The sequence below is a fragment of the Saimiri boliviensis genome, chromosome 2 (genome assembly GCF_048565385.1).
Source record: "Saimiri boliviensis isolate mSaiBol1 chromosome 2, mSaiBol1.pri, whole genome shotgun sequence".
Taxonomy (NCBI): domain Eukaryota; kingdom Metazoa; phylum Chordata; class Mammalia; order Primates; family Cebidae; genus Saimiri; species Saimiri boliviensis.
In genome coordinates, this window is record NC_133450.1 from 77,926,139 (window position 1) to 77,942,450 (window position 16,312).

Sequence of the window (16,312 nt, forward strand, 5' to 3'; positions counted from 1 at the left end):
TAAAGAAAATGTGGCAAATATACACCATGGAATACTATGCAGCCATATGAAAGGATGAGTTCATGTCCTTTACAGGGACATGGATAAAGCTGGAAACCATCATTCTCAGCAAACAGACAAAAGAAGAGAAAACCAAACACTGCATGTTCTCACTCATAAGTGGGTATTGAACAATGAGAACACATGGACACGGGGAAAGGAACATCACACATCAGGGCCTGTGGGAGGTGGGGGCTAAGGGAGAGTTAACAGGGGGTTGGGGCTATGGGAGGGATAGCATTAGGAGAAATACCTAATGTAGATGACAGGGTAATGGTTGCAGCAAACCAGAATGGCACATGTATACCTATGTTACAAACCTGGACGTTCTGCACATGTATCCCAGAACTTAGAGTATAATAATAAATCCAAAAAGAAAAGAAAACAAAGGAAAGACAGAAAGGTTAAGACATAAGAGGATAAAATACCTGTAATCAAAACTCAACACGTTGTGATACTTCAAAGTACTGATGTTTTAAGTGTGGTTGTGACCACGGACCTTAGAACTAAACTGTCTTGGCTCAAATTTTAGCTTGATCACTTACTACCTGTGTGACTTTGGGAAAGTTACTTGAATTTCCTGTGCCTCTACCCCTCATAGAATAGAAATAGTAATGGTACCCATTTCACAGGCCTGTTATATAGATTAAATGAGTGAATACACACCAAATGCTTTGAGCATGGCCTGACACAGCCAGCGCTTAAGAAGAGTTAGCCATTATTGTTATTACCAAACACATTAGCCTATACAAGATAAATAATTGTGTTGTGATTAGCAATAACAGAAACAGCAGACATCTATTGTTTTTGCTGTCCAACAAAATTCCCCCTTCTGGTAATATTAGATTGATGCAAAAGTAACTGTGGTTTTTGCCAATATATACTTCTACTTTGTAAAAGGTATCAGTTAAGGGAAGGACAGTTAACCAAGTTCATCTGATGAGACCTGTCCACTGAGTTTGTTGCCACTTTTGGACAAGAGAAGATCTCAACTAGACTCACTAGCTGAGTGGATAAAAGTTTAAGCCTGGGTCTGGCAAGGGCCAACCCGGAGACACCTTCCTACCAATAAAACCAGCCGGGTAGACAGTTCCATTAAGTATTATATTCCTGCTTTTAAAATACCCCCAAACTTAGCAGATTAAAAAAACAAATATGTACAGATGCTCTTCAACTTACAATGGGTTTACGTCCGGATAACCCCATCATAAGTAGAAAATATCCTAAGTCAAAAATGCATTTAATACATCTAACCCACTGAACGTCATAGCTTTAGCCTACTTCACACTTGTTCAGAGCACTTACATTAGCCTACAGTGGGCAAAATCATCTAACACAAAGCTTATTTTATAACAAAGTGTTGAATCTCATGTAATTTGTTGAATACCATACTGAAGGTGAAAAACTGAATGGTTATATGGGTACTTGATATATGGTTATACTGAATGCATATTGCTTCCACAGCATCCTAAGGTTGAAAAAAACATTTAAATAGAACCACAGTAAATTAATACTATCTGTATTATCTCACGCAGTTTTGGGGGTCTCTGTGGCTTAGCTGGATAGTTTTCACTCAGGGTCTCTCATGAGGTTACAGTCAAGTTTTCAGCAGGGACGTCAGTCACTGAAGGCTTGACTACTGCTGGAGGTCCCACTTCCAAAATGGCCTCCTGTGGGTATTGGCAGGAGACTTCAGTTCTCTCTGTAGTGCTGACTATAACATAGCACCTGGCTTCCCCAAGCAAATAATGGATGGGAGACAGGGATAGAGACAGAGACCAAATGGAAGCCATGGTGCCTTTTATAACTTAAACATGGAAGCAACATACTATTTTTCTTCCCTACTATGTTGATCACATAGACCCAGCCTGGTGCACTGCCAGAGGGAACTTCACAAGGGTGACACTGTCAGAAGGTAGGGATCATTGGCAGTCACCTGAGAGGCTGGCTACTACACCAGCAGAACCAAGAGGAGCAGAGACTGAGTCTTATTGACACTTCTTGAGTCCCTGGACCATCCATAACTCATATGAATCTGTCACTGCCTTTCTGTGCTTAAGTTGTTGGGAGAAGTTTTTGGTCCATTGCTACCTAAAAGTTCTTAACTGGTATAATTGTTAGCTCTTACTGAGCACTTAATCAATGCAATGCAGTGTGCCTGAACTCTCAAGACAACTCTGTGAGTTAGGAATTATTCTTAATTTCCTTTTCCCAGATGAAAAAAAAACTGAGGCTGAGAAGTTATGTGGCTTGGACAAAAATGTCATACAACTGCTAAGTTTCAAAACCAGGTAATTTTATCTAGAACCTAGTCTCTTCCTATTACCAAAGGTGACTTATGCATTTTCCCCTCTTGATTCCATTTGAGATCTTTCTCCCCTCTGGTAGAGTGGCTCACATATAAGCTGAAACTGGGCTCATATCCAGTGTGAACTGGGTCCACAGCCCAGGCCAAAAGCCATTCCCATTGTGGCATCCATGGTGTACAGGCAGCAGAGGCCAAGTAGTCATCTATCACCAACCCAAGGTGCTTTCAGTTTCGGATCCCAGTAATTGAGGACATGTGTTACTCCACAAACAGTCCTGATGGGAAATGGCTGGTGGTTCCTCCCCTCCGACGCTTGGGAAATGAGAGGGCAAAGGAAAGGGGTAGAGAGGAGGTGGAACTACTGGCACTTGGAGGCCGTTTTTTTTTTTTTTTTTTTTTTAATGTTAACAGCTCTAAATGATTAAGGGTAGGAAGGGAACGGCAATAGAACATAAAAATGCTTTGTGTAGAGTTCACATTTACTCACACTTTTAACTCCACTGTGGCTTATTAGTTCACGGGAAAAATTACAAAAGGAAATAAAAACCTGCCTAGGAATCCAGTATAAACAATTTGCAGCCATGGTAACCAAGAAAGTGCAACTCATGGATTTAAAAAAAACTGTCCGTGCGAGTGTCCATCTGGAGGATGTCAGGAAATGGTTACAGAGTGAAGAACTCAGTGAAGCAGAGCGGCTCTGAAGGGCTCTGTGCATACCCTGGCTAAGACACACATCGGGAGTTGGCAAAAAAGTTCTAATTCCTATTTGATAGGGTTTCAACTCAGCTTTAAAAATTCACTCAAGAATACAACAACATGAAAACACTTTGCCTGACAAAAATTTCATTTTTTTGTTGCTTAAATCAAATTTGGTTTCATTAGTTCAACCCAACTTCACTGCAGTAAGACAATAGGGTGTGTGGCTTCTTGTATGTTTCCATACTAGCTTTGGAATGACTCGAAGCCGCCTTGTGAATTCAATTCTGGATAAAATACAGCAACTCAGGACTCAGAACCACACCCTGTCTCTTCACCTTTGGGATATGAGTCATCAGCTTCTAATATTTTGTGTAGCCAGACCCCAGCAATATATGGCCCTAGACTCTGAGAGGAAGCCCAAGCAAGTGCCAGTAGTTTTGGAGGTCCTGGGGCAATCACCCAGATGAGCACTGTGGGCACCTATCCCACCCAACTATCAAATTTGAGAGAAAAAGCATCTAATCCAATGAGCCACTTGATGCTCGAAGTCCCTCTTGTCCTCCAAGCTTTGTGCCAGAGGACATTCATCCCACCTTTGGATCCCCACCCTTTGAGAAGGAGAACTCCCCCAGGGAACGAACACAGTGTGACTACAAAATATTTTTTTTTTTTTTTGAGACGGAGTTTTGCTCTTGTTACCCAGGCTGGAGTGCAATGGCGCGATCTCGGCTCACCGCAACCTCCGCCTCCTGGGTTCAGGCAATTCTCCTGCCTCAGCCTCCTGAGTAGCTGGGATTACAGGCACGCGCCACCATGCCCAGCTAATTTGTTGTATTTTTAGTAGAGACAGGGTTTCACCATGATGACCAGGATGGTCTCGATCTCTCGACCTCGTGATCCACCCGCCCCGGCCTCCCAAAGTGCTGGGGCCAGGCGCGGTGGCTCAAGCCTGTAATCCCAAAATACTTTCTTAAAGAGTGTCTCAGTGTCAATCACAACACAGTTCCTTCAAGCAAGTCAAATATCCATACATCTGAGAATGAATGGCTATTTTGTCCTCAGATCTCTCCTATCCAAACACTAAAAATTCGTAACCATTCTGTATCTCCTTATTTTCCTCTGAACACCTCCACAGGACTGATTAAAGTTCAGTCCCTCATATAAGCCCAGCAGTCAACGTATACTCTGTTCAGGGAGGGGAAGCAATGTCACTATTAGTTTCTTCATTCTGAGACTTAACTTCTATTGACTTTGTTTCCTATTTACCTGTTTCTTCAAGCCTGTGGTATTTTGAACTCATAATTAATTTACTACTACAATTTTTGGTTAGGCATGGCCCCCGGTCACCAATCACCAGTTCTGCTCAGCTCTCTGGGCACATTGAAGCTGTACACTTCCCTGCCTCTTGAAGATAGCTACGGTCATGTGACAGAATACAAAATATACATTTTGTCTCTGCCCCTGTTTCCTGGAATAGACTCCTAATCAGTAGAATCTCCCAAGTAAGTGTATTTTGTATGCTAATGAGATGACTAGTGGCTGGGGTTCCTGGATGGCTTCAGGCTGGGAACTGGTTGCCAAAAGAACCAACCACGTGATTAGAGGATTGGAACTTTGTTTCGGGCGAGGGGCGAGGGGCGAGGGGCGAGGGGCGAGGGGCGAGGGGCGAGGGGCGAGGGGCGAGGGGCGAGGGGCGAGGGGCGAGGGGCGAGGGGCGAGGGGCGAGGGGCGAGGGGCGAGGGGCGAGGGGCGAGGGGCGAGGGGCGAGGGGCGAGGGGCGAGGGGCGAGGGGCGGCAGGTTCAGTTAATCATCCATGGCCGGCCGGGCGCGGTGGCTAAAGCCTGTAATCCCAGCACTTTAGGAGGCCGAGGCGGGTGGATCACGAGGTCGAGAGATCGAGACCATACCGGTCAACATAGTGAAACCCCGTCTCTACTAAAAATACAAAAACTTAGCTGGGCATGGTGGCACGTGCCTGTAAGCCCAGCTACTTAGGAGGCTGAGGCAGGAGAATTGCCTGAACCCAGGAGGCGGAGGTTGCGGTGAGCCGAGATTGCACCATTGCACTCCAGCCTGGGTAACAAGAGCGAAACTCTGTCTCAAAAAAAAAAAAAAAAAAAAAGAAAAAAGAAAAAAAAAAAATCCATGGCCAATGATATAATCAATCATGCCTATATAATGAAGCCTCCATAAAAATTTAAACAAAGGGGTTTGGAGAGCTTCCAGGTCGGTGAATAAGAATGCATCCACATGCTGGGAATGTGGAGCATGCCAAACTCCATGGGGACAGAAACTCCTGTGTTCAGGATCCTTTACTGGTGCAGTCTTGTGGGACTTAGACCGTAACCTGTGGGGTCTGCACCAACTCTGGGCAGATAATGTCAGAAATGACACCTAGTTGAAAATTGGAAAAACTGGTTGGCTTGAGAAAAATCCCCACACATTTAGTGTCTGAAGTGTTGCGAGAATAGAGAAAAAGTTTTTTAAATAGTCGTGTTACCAGCTTTGGCCAATAAGAAATGAGTATTTCAATTCTAGGTTCAGGCACTTAAGTGCTTATTCTCATTCCAGGCCTCTCTTTGCTCATCCTGACTATTGTCAACCCATGTGTTGATACGCAGGTGTCATAGATTGAATCAAGCTGGAGGGCTGAGCCATCACAGGGAAGACAGCAACCCTAGCACACTACCTGGAGATGTAGCACACTTTGCTTGAGTGAAAACCAAACTCTGATGGCATTGTGCACAAGATTTGGGGATTGTTTTTGCAGTATAGTGCTTTTCCAACTCAATGCCTAAGTTTTTTTTACATGCAGGGTCAGATTTACCACTCACACATTGTCCCATACCCCCTTTTTACACTTTAGTAATTGGTTTTTTGATTTGGTTTACCAACTAATATTTGTTTTTCTCATAAAAATTAGTTTTAATCATTTCAGTTCAGTGAAAAATTTAGTATTTCAATCATTCTTTCAAACAAAAGTATTCATTCTTCCCACTACCTTCCTTGCATTTGAAATTTTGATGAGAATAGAGCTGAAGACTAGAAAAAAGAAATTTCTGACAACACACTTCTCATAACTTTCTACTCTATTCTCATGGTAATGTTCAAACTTAAAAAATGAGTTTCAAGCTTTCTTAGGGCAAACATAAAAGGAAAAATCTTCGGGGAAAAATAACAGGAAATCTTATTTTTATTAATTAGCTGAGCTCTCAGTTCTCATAACGAAAGCAAGACATACCTATGGAAAAGATATGCAATTGTCTCACTTTACTGAGCTACAAAATCACTTAATTTTAAGTATTTTGGGGGCAGTAAGACTTCAATGCTATTCTCAGAGTCTAAAGTTAGACCTGTGAAAAAGTATAGGCTAAAAATCAGGTCACTGACATTAACATACAGTTCCAACACTGGCTGTCACTGTTGGTGGTGCACCCAGTGGACATTCCCGTTTCTTGAATCTGAATTCCCTTCACGTGATATTGTTCAGGTATCAGGAGTACATGGACTTTAGGAAGTCCTGGCCTCTTCCTCCAGACCAATTATGAACCTTATATTATCCTTTATCCTTCCTTGGTTTGGAAATGGGCACGCCATACAATTCTGGCCACTGAGATGAAAGTGAAGTCCGCAAAGGAGTTTCTGGGAAAGTTTTTCTCACTCTTAAAAAGAGACATAGGGAAGGAGGTTTCTCTGCTTCAGACTTAACATATAGGTGTGTGAGAATACAATGTTTAGAGTCTCAGCCATAGGACCATTAGCGGAAAAAAACAAAACCTGATACAGTCCGTCTGGTAGGTCAGACAAGATGGAAAGAACTACATCCCTTATTACATAAAGGAGGTGCTGTTTTAACCCATTCAGGAGCTGTTTTAACACTAGACTTCTCATATGGATCATAAATATTTTTATCACATGCGCTATGTTGAGTTGTTGGGGTTCCTACCTGAGGGAGTCTGTCTTGCAGACCTTGACTCAGCGACGGATGAAGAAAGTATACTGACACACAGATACTACGCTTCGCCAGTTCGGTTGAGGGTCTGGGGCCGCTTACAGACTCTTTGGAAAGTGCTAGAAGCAGTTGCAACTGCCGGCTTTCCTCAGCCAGTGAGACTCACGTTTGCTTAGTATAACTTAATTGACAAAGGCTGGAGTCAACTCTACTAGAGGCTGAAGATTAAAAAACAGGTTCTGATGCTTAAAGCAAACATCATTAGTGGGGTAATGTCCTTCGCTGGCTTCCTCCTAATAGGTCCATCTGGCTCACAGGTTAGTTTTAAGACTACATGAGTTGCCGGGCGCGGTGGCTCAAGCCTGTAATCCCAGCACTTTGGGAGGCCGAGGCGGGTGGATCACGAGGTCAAGAGATCGAGACCATCCTGTTCAACACAGTGAAACCCCGTCTCTACTAAAAATACAAAAAATTAGCTGGGCATGGTGGCGCACGCCTGTAATCCCAGCTACTCAGGAGGCTGAGACAGGAGAATTGCCTGAGCCCAGGAGGCAGAGGTTGCGGTGAGCCGAGATTGCGCCATTGCACTCCAGCCTGGGTAACAAGAGCGAAACTCCATCTCAAAAAAAAAAAAAAGACTACATGAGTTAAACAAGTGAGCTAGTTTACTACTAATTTACTAAACTACTCACATTCCTTTGTATTTGTGCCTTAATTTCTCTGACTCTTACAAAGAGACTCTGGCTGCCTTCAGCTAAGAACTATAGAAAAATCTTTAGGCCTTCTAAAAGGATTTGAGACTATATTCTGTAACTTTCTCTAATATTTTTCCTTTAATATTTTTGCCACCACCTTCCACACTGAGTTGCATAGGTCTTTTGTTACTTGCTGCCAAAAGCATCCTAATTGTTATAATCACTAAGAAATTTTTGAGCTTACGGGTCCTTCTGCTATTTTGTAAAAAGTAGAACCTTAGTAGTAGTAGTAGTAGTAGTAGTAGTAATGATAACACCATTACAATTATGAGAATCTACTTGGGGTGAGGCACTATGATAACCACTTTAGATAAAAAGTGTTTTATAACCTTTACGCTTCCAATTCAAGAGTAGACTCTGGTACCTTGTTTCTCATCTTCTCTGAGAATGGGTTTAAACTATAAAGATGTGAATTCACTTGATATAAAATTTAACCCATGGTATTCTAAGGTGGTGTTTTTTTTTTTGTTTTTTTCTGTTTTGTTTTGTTTTGTTTTGAGACGGAGTTTTGCTCTTGTTACCCAGGCTGGAGTGCAATGGCGCAATCTCGGCTCACCGCAACCTCTGCCTCCTGGGTTCAGGCAATTCTCCTGCCTCAGCCTCCTGAGTAGCTGGGATTACAGGCACGTGCCACCATGCCCAGCTGATTTTTTGTATTTTTAGTAGAGATGGGGTTTCACCATGTTGACCAGGATGGTCTCGAACTCTCGACCTCGTGATCCACCCGCCTCGGCCTCCCAAAGTGCTGGGATTACAGGCTTGAGCCACCGCGCCCGGCCTTTTTTTTTTTTTTTGAGATTGAGTTTCACTCTTGTTGCCTAGGCTGAAGTGCAATGGCGTGATCTCAGCTCACCAAAACCTCTGCCTCCCAGGTTCAAGCCATTCTCTTGCCTCAGCCTCCCAAGTAGCTGGGAGTAATCCACCACACCTAGCTAATTTTTTGTATTTTTAGTAGAGACTTGGTTTCTCCATGTTGGTCAGGCTGGTCTCAAACTCCTGACCTCGGGTGATCTCCTGAGACCTTGCCTTGGCCTCCCAAAGTGCTGGGATTACAGGCATAAGCCACTGCACCTGGCAAGTATTCTAAGTTCTTTGGCCACAAATACTTCTCAGTATGAGGTGGCACAGAAGTTTGTGATGGCTTCAAAAAAAAATCCATTTACTTAATTTTGCATTTCTGGTGAAATATTGAACTAAGTGTAGAAACATTTCCCTTAAAGGAAGTTAGGGATTTGCAGAAGGGATGTTAGAACTACCCCAGTAGTAGAACACTTTAGAACTACCCCAGTATCGATAACTAAATTTTGGCTTTGGGTTTTGGAAAAGTGCTTACCTGTCCTCTGCCTGCCTCCTGACTTCAAAAGTCTTCACCCGTGCTCAGAGTTCATCTTGCTTCTTCAATTAAATGGACAGGTGGCTGTCAATTCACTTGAATTGTGGATATACCTAATGAAGGAATGTTCTGCAGTGTGATCACATATGAACTTACATGACCTGGGAGGGTTGCAGGACTGTATGATGCTCCTCAATAGTTTCTGAGTGACTAAACTAAGGCCAGCACTCAATGGCCAGCTATAGAGTCTCACTTCATATCCTTACAAGGTGGTCACTGGGAGTAAAAAGAGGGAAGCAATCATCACTCCTTCCTTCCTGTTTTCCCCTTCAGGCAGGCAGAGCTACAAGAGTACTATGTCACAGGAGAACACTGGTAAACAGGTTGCAAATTGCTGTTCACAATTTTCCTGTCATATTTCAGAAAGGAGGCCACCTGTCAAAACAGAATGTTCTAAGTGTCATCCTCCAAAAACAGAAAACAAAGGCATGTGGGCACTGGGGATAATGCTTCCTGCCCCACTGTCCATCCTCAGCCTCACTGGGCCCAGTACATAGACACACTTGGAAACTGATGTTTGTTTCCTAAGAAATGACATCAGTGCAGAGGTCAGCACCTCAGCCATTTTATTCTGGGGGATGTAAGGATGAAAAATGATAATGAACACATAGTGTAAGATGAACATTTTTAAAAGCCTAATCCCTGGTGGTTGCTGGCTGCTCCTTGTCCTGAATAGGTACAAATAAAGTGGGACATAATTTAAGTTCACATTGTATGAATATAAGAATAAGCATGATGATATGGCTTGGCGTGTCTTCACCCAATTCTCGAATTGTACTTCCCACAATCCCCAGGTGTCGTGGCAGGGACCCAGTGGGAGGTAATTGAATCATGGGGGCAGTTTCCCCAATGCTATTCTCATGATATTGGGTATGTTCTCATGACATCTGATGGTTTTATAAGGGTTTGCCACTTTGCTCTGTTCTTGTTCTTCTCCCTGCTGCCATGTGAAGAAGGACGTCTTGGTTCCATTTCTACCATGATTGTAAGTTTTCTGAGGCCTTCCTAGCCATGCAGAACTGAGGCAATTAAACCTCCTTACTTTAGAAATTACCCAGTCTTGGATATGTGTTTATTAGCAGTGTGAGAACAAATAAATACAAATGGTTTAAGGGGCAAAAAACCTGGAGAAGACCTTTTAAAAAATAGTCTTTCTCATTCTGACATACTGGCCACCAGAAACAGCTATTTAAAATCAACACACTCGGGAGCATCCAAGATGGCCAAATGGGAGCAGCTCTGGAGTGCAGCTCCCTGCAAGAGCAATGCAGAGGGTAAGTGATCACCGCATTTCCAAACAAGTTATTACTGCCCACAGACCAGGAGATTCCCAGGCTGAAAAGCACCATGAGTTTCCAGCACAGCTGTGTCAGCCAGCACAGTGGGTCTCCATACAAAAACTCACAAAAATCTGGGTGGCTGTTTCAATTGGTGAAACTGCCTGAAATGCCTGGGAGACAGAACCGCCCATTCAATTGGAAAAAGGGGGTCTGTAACAGGGCGCCAGGTGATCTGGCTTGGCGGGTCCCACCCCTACAAAGACCAGCAATCTGAAATGTTCTGGATTGAGAGTTTTGCAGCAAGCGCAGCTGGACCTGGGGCAGTCCAGCTCTGTGGGGGGAAAGGCATCTGCCATTACTGAGGCAGTCCACCACTACCGAGGCAGTCCACAATTACCAAGGCAGTCCACCACTACGGAGGCAGTCTACCATTACCGAGGCAGTCTGCCATCACCGAGGCAATCTGCCATTTCTGAGGTAGTCTGCCATTACAGAGGTAATCTGCCATTAATGAGGCAGACTGCCATTACTGAGACAGTTCTAACTATACATCTGTAAACAAAACTGCAAGGAAGTTCACACAGCAGCTGGGCAGAGCCCATGACAGCTCAGCAATTCATCAGCTGCCAGATTGTGACTAGGCTACCTCCTTGCTGGGCAGAGCATCTCTGACAAAAGGGTAGCAGCACATCAGGAACTTATAAATAAAGCCCCAACTTCCCAGGACAGAGCACCTGAGAAAAAAAGGTGGTATGAGTTCCGCTGCAGCAGCCGTAAACATACCTGCCCAGCAGCTCTGAATGGAACAAGGGAGCTCACAGCTCAGCATTTGAGCTCCTATAACAGACAGTCTCCTCAAGCAGCTCCCTGATCCTGTATAACCAAAGAGATACCTCATAAAGGAGAGCTCAGCTGACATCTGGCGGGTATCCTTCTGGGAGGAAGATAACAGAAGAAGAAACTGGCAGCAACCTTTACTCTTCTGCAGCTGCTGCAGGTGATCCCCAGGCAAGCAGGGTCTGGAGTGGACCTCCAGCAGTCCTACAGCAGAGGGGCCTGTTAGAAGGAAAACTAAGAAACAGAAATAAATAACTTCAGCATCAACAAAAAGGATGTTCACTCAGAAACCCCATCCGAAAGTCACCAACTACAAAGACCACAGGTAGATAAAGCCACAAAGATCAGAAGAAGCCAGTGCAAACAGGATGAAAACACCCAAAACAAGAATGCCTCTCCCCCTCCAAGGGATCACCACTCGTCACCATCAAGGGAACAAAGCTGGATGGAGAATAAGTCTGATGAATTGACAGAAACAGGCTTCAGAAGGTGGGTAATAACAAATTTCTCTGAGCTAAAAGAACATGTTCTAACCCAATGCAAAAAAATTAAGAACCAGGCAGGGTATGGTGGCTCATGCCTGTAATCCTAGCACTTTGGGAGGCCGAGGTGGGTGGATCACCTGAGGTCAGGAGTTCAAGAAAGACCAGCCTGGCCATCAGGGTGAAACCCCGTCTTTAAAAAATAATAAAAAATAAAAATAAATAAATAAATAAGAGGCAAGAAAAAAGAAAAAAAGAAACTAAGAAATTAAGAACCTGGAAAAAAGGTTTGACAAAAGGCTAACAAGAACAAACAGCTTAGAGAAGAATATAAATGACTTCATGGAGCTCAAAAACACTACATGAGAACTTTGCAAAGCATACACAAGTTTCAATAGATGAATCAACCAAGTAGAAGAAAGGATATTAGAGATTGAAGATCAACTCAATGAAATAAAATGAGAAGGCAAGATTAGAGAAAAAAGAGTGAAAATAAATGAACAAAGCCTCCAATAAATACGGGATTATGTGAAAAGTCCTAATCTATGTTTGATAGGTGTACGTGAATGTGATGGAGAGAATTAATCAAAGCTGGAAAACACTCTTCAGGATATTATCCAGGAGAACTTCCCTAACCTAGCAAGGCAGGCCAATAATCAAGTCCAGGAAATACAGAGAACACCACAAAGATGTTCCTCAAGAAGAGCAACCCCAAGGCACATAATTTTCAGATACACCAGGTTTGCAATGAAGAAAAAAATGCTAAGGTCAGCCAGAGAGAAAGCTTGGGTTACCCACAAAGGGAAGCCAATCAGACACACAGCAGATCACTCTGCAGAAACCCTAAAGCCAGAAGACAGTGGGGACCAATATTCAACGTCCTTAAAGAAAAGAACGTTCAACCAGAATTTCATATCCAGCCAAACTAAGCTTCATAGTGAAGGAGAAAGAAAATCCTTTATGAACAAGCAATTGGTGAGAGATTTCGTCAACATAAGGACTGTCTTACAAGAGCTCCTGAAAGAAGCACTAAACATAGAAAGGAACAACCAGTACCAGCCACTCCAAAAAGGTACCAAATGGTAAAGACCACTGACACAATGAAGAAACTGCATCAACTAATGGGTAAAACAACAAGCTAGCATCAAAATGGCATGATCAAATTCACACATAACAATATTAACGTTAAATGTAAATGGGATAAATGTCCCAATCAAAAGACATCAACTGGCAACTTGGATAAAAAATTAAAACCCATCAGTGTGCTGTATCCAGAAAACCCATCTCACATGTCAGGATACCCAAAGGCTCAAAATAAGGGACTGAGGAAGATTTACCAAGCAAATGCAGAGCAAAAAAAGCAGGAGTTGCAATCCTACTGTCTGATAAAACAGACTTTAAACCAATAAAGATCAAAAGAGACAAAGAAGTGCATTACACAATGGTAAAAGGATCAAAGCAACAAGGAAAGTACTCAATACAGGAGCACCCGGATACATAAAGCAAGTTCTTCATGACCTACAGAGAGACTTAGACTCACTCCCATACAATTATAGTGGGAGACTTTAACACTTTAATGTCAATATTAGACAGATCAGTGAGACAGAAAATGAATAAGAATATCCAGGAGTTGAACTCAGATCTGGACCAAGCAAACCTAATAGACATCTACATAACCCTCCACTCCAAATCCACAATCCACAGAATATACATCCTTCTCAGCACCACATCGCACCTACTCTAAAACTGACCACATAATTGGAAGTAAATCACTCCTCTGCAAATGCAAAAGAATGGAAATCATAACAGTTTCTCAGACCACAGTGCAATCAAATTAGAATTGAGGATTAAGAAACTAACTCAGAAACGCACAACCTAATAGAAACTGAGCAACTGACTCTTGAATGTTGACTGGATAAACAATGAACTGAAGGCAGAAATAAAGATGTTCTTCAAAACCAATGAGAATGAGACACAACATATCAGAATCTCTGGGACACATTTAAAGCAGTGTCTAGAGGAAAATTTATAGCAATAAATGCTGACATGAGAAGCAAGGAAAGATCTGAACTCGATACCCTACCATCGAAATGGAAAGAGCTAGAGGAGCAAGATTAAAAAAAACAAACAAACAAACAAACAAAAAACTCCAAAGCTAGCACAAGGCAAAAAATAACTAATATCAGAGCAGAAGTGAAGGAGATAGAGACGTTTAAAAAACCCTTCAAAAAATCAATAAATCCAGGAGCTGGTTTTTTGAAAAGATCAACAAAATAGACCACTAGCCAGATTAATAAAAAAGAAAAGAGAGAAGAATCAAATAGATGCAATAAAAACAATAAAGGGGATATCACCACTGATTCCACAGAAATACAAACTACCATCAGAGATTACTACAAACAACTCTATGCACACAAACCAGTAAACATGGAAGAAATGGATAAATTCCTAGACACTTGCACCCTCCGAAGCCTAAATCAGGAAGAAGTTGAAACCCAGAATAGACCAATAACAAGGGCTGAAGTTGATGCAGCAATTTAATAGCCTACCAACCAAAAAAAGCCCAGGTCCAGATGGGTTCACAGCCAAATTCTACCAGACATACAAAGAGGAGCTGGTACCATTCCTTGTGAAACTATTCCAAAGAATACAAAAAGAGGGAATCCTCCCTAACTCATTTTATGAAACCAACATCATTCTGATACCAAAGCCCGGCAGAGACTCAAGAAAAAAAGAAAACTTCAGGCCAATCTCCATGATGAACATAGACGCAAAAATCTTCAATAAAATATGGGCAAACTGATTGCAACATCACATCAAAAAGGTTATTCATCACAATCAAGTGGGCTTCATCCTGGGGATACAAGGCTGGTTCAACATACACAAGTCTATAAACGAAATCCACCGCATAAACAGAACCAAAGAAAAAAACCACATGATTATCTCAATAGATGCAGAGAAGGCCTCTGACAAAATTCAACAGCCATTTATGTTAAAAACTCTCAATAAACTAGGTATTGACAGAATGTATCTCAAAATAATAAAAGCTATTTATGACAAACCCACAGCCAATATCATACTGAATGGGCAAAAACTGGAAGCATTCCCTTTGAAAACTGGCACAAGACAAGGATGCCCTCTCTCACCACTCCTATTCAACATAGTATTGGAAGTTCTAGCCAGAGCAATCAGGCAAGAAAAAGAAATAAAAGGTATCCAATTAGGAAAAGAGGAAGTCAAATTGTCTCTGTCTGCAGACAACATGACTGCATACTTAGAAGACCCCATCATCTCAGCCCCAAATCTCCTTAAACTGATAAGCAACTTCAGCAAAGACTAAGGCTACAAAATCAATGTGCAGAAATCACAAGCGTTCCTATACACCAAAAATAGACAAACACAGAGCCAAATCAAGAGCAAACTCCCATTCACAATAGCTACAAAGAGAATAAAATACCTAGGAATACAACTAACAAAGGATGTAAAGGACCTCTTCAAGGAGAACTACAAACCACTGCTCAAGGAAATGAGAGAGGACACAAGCAGATGGAAAAACATTCCATGCTCATGGTTAGGAAGAATCAATATTGTGAAAATGCCCAAAGTAATTTATAGATTCAATGCTATCACCATCAAGCTACCTATGACCTTCTTCAACAGAACTGGAAAATAACACCTTAAACTCATATGGAACCAAAAGAGAGCACATATAGCCAAGACAATCCTAAGCAAAAGAACAAAGCTGGAGGCATCACGCTACCTGACTTCAAACTATACTGCAAGGCTACAGTAATCAAAACAGCATGGTACTGGTACCAAATCAGCGATATAGACCAATGGAACAGAACAGAGGCCTCGGAGGCAATGTAACACATCTATAACCATCTCATCTTTGACAAACCTGACAAAAACAAGCAACAAGAAAAGGATTCCCTGTTTAATAAATGGTTTGGGGAAAACTGGCTAGCCATGTGCAGAAAGCAGAAACTGGACCCCTTCCTGACACCTTACACTAAAATTAACTCCAGATGGATTAAAGACTTAAACATAAGACCTAACATTATAAAAACCCTAGAAGAAAACCTCGGCAAAACTATTCAGGACACAGGCATAGGCAAAGACGTCATGACTAACATACCAAAAGCATGGGCAACAAAAGCCAAAATAGACAAAAGGGTTCTAATTAAACTCCAGAGCTACTGTAAAGCAAAAGAAACAATCATTAGCATGAACAGGGAACCAACACATTGGGAAAAAGTTTTTGCAATCTATCCATCTGACAAAGAGCTAATATCCAGAATCTACAAAGAACTAAAACAGATTTACAAGAAAACAAACAAACCCATTCAAAAGTGGGCAAATGATATGAATAGACACTTTTCAAAAGAAGACATATGTGAGGCCAACAAACATATGAAAAAGTGCTCATCATCACTGGTCATTAGAGAAATGCAAATCAAAACCACATTGAGATACCATCTCATGTCAGTTAGAGTGGTGATCATTTAAAATCAGGAGACAACAGATGCGGGAGAGGATGTGGAGAAATAGGAACACTTTTACACT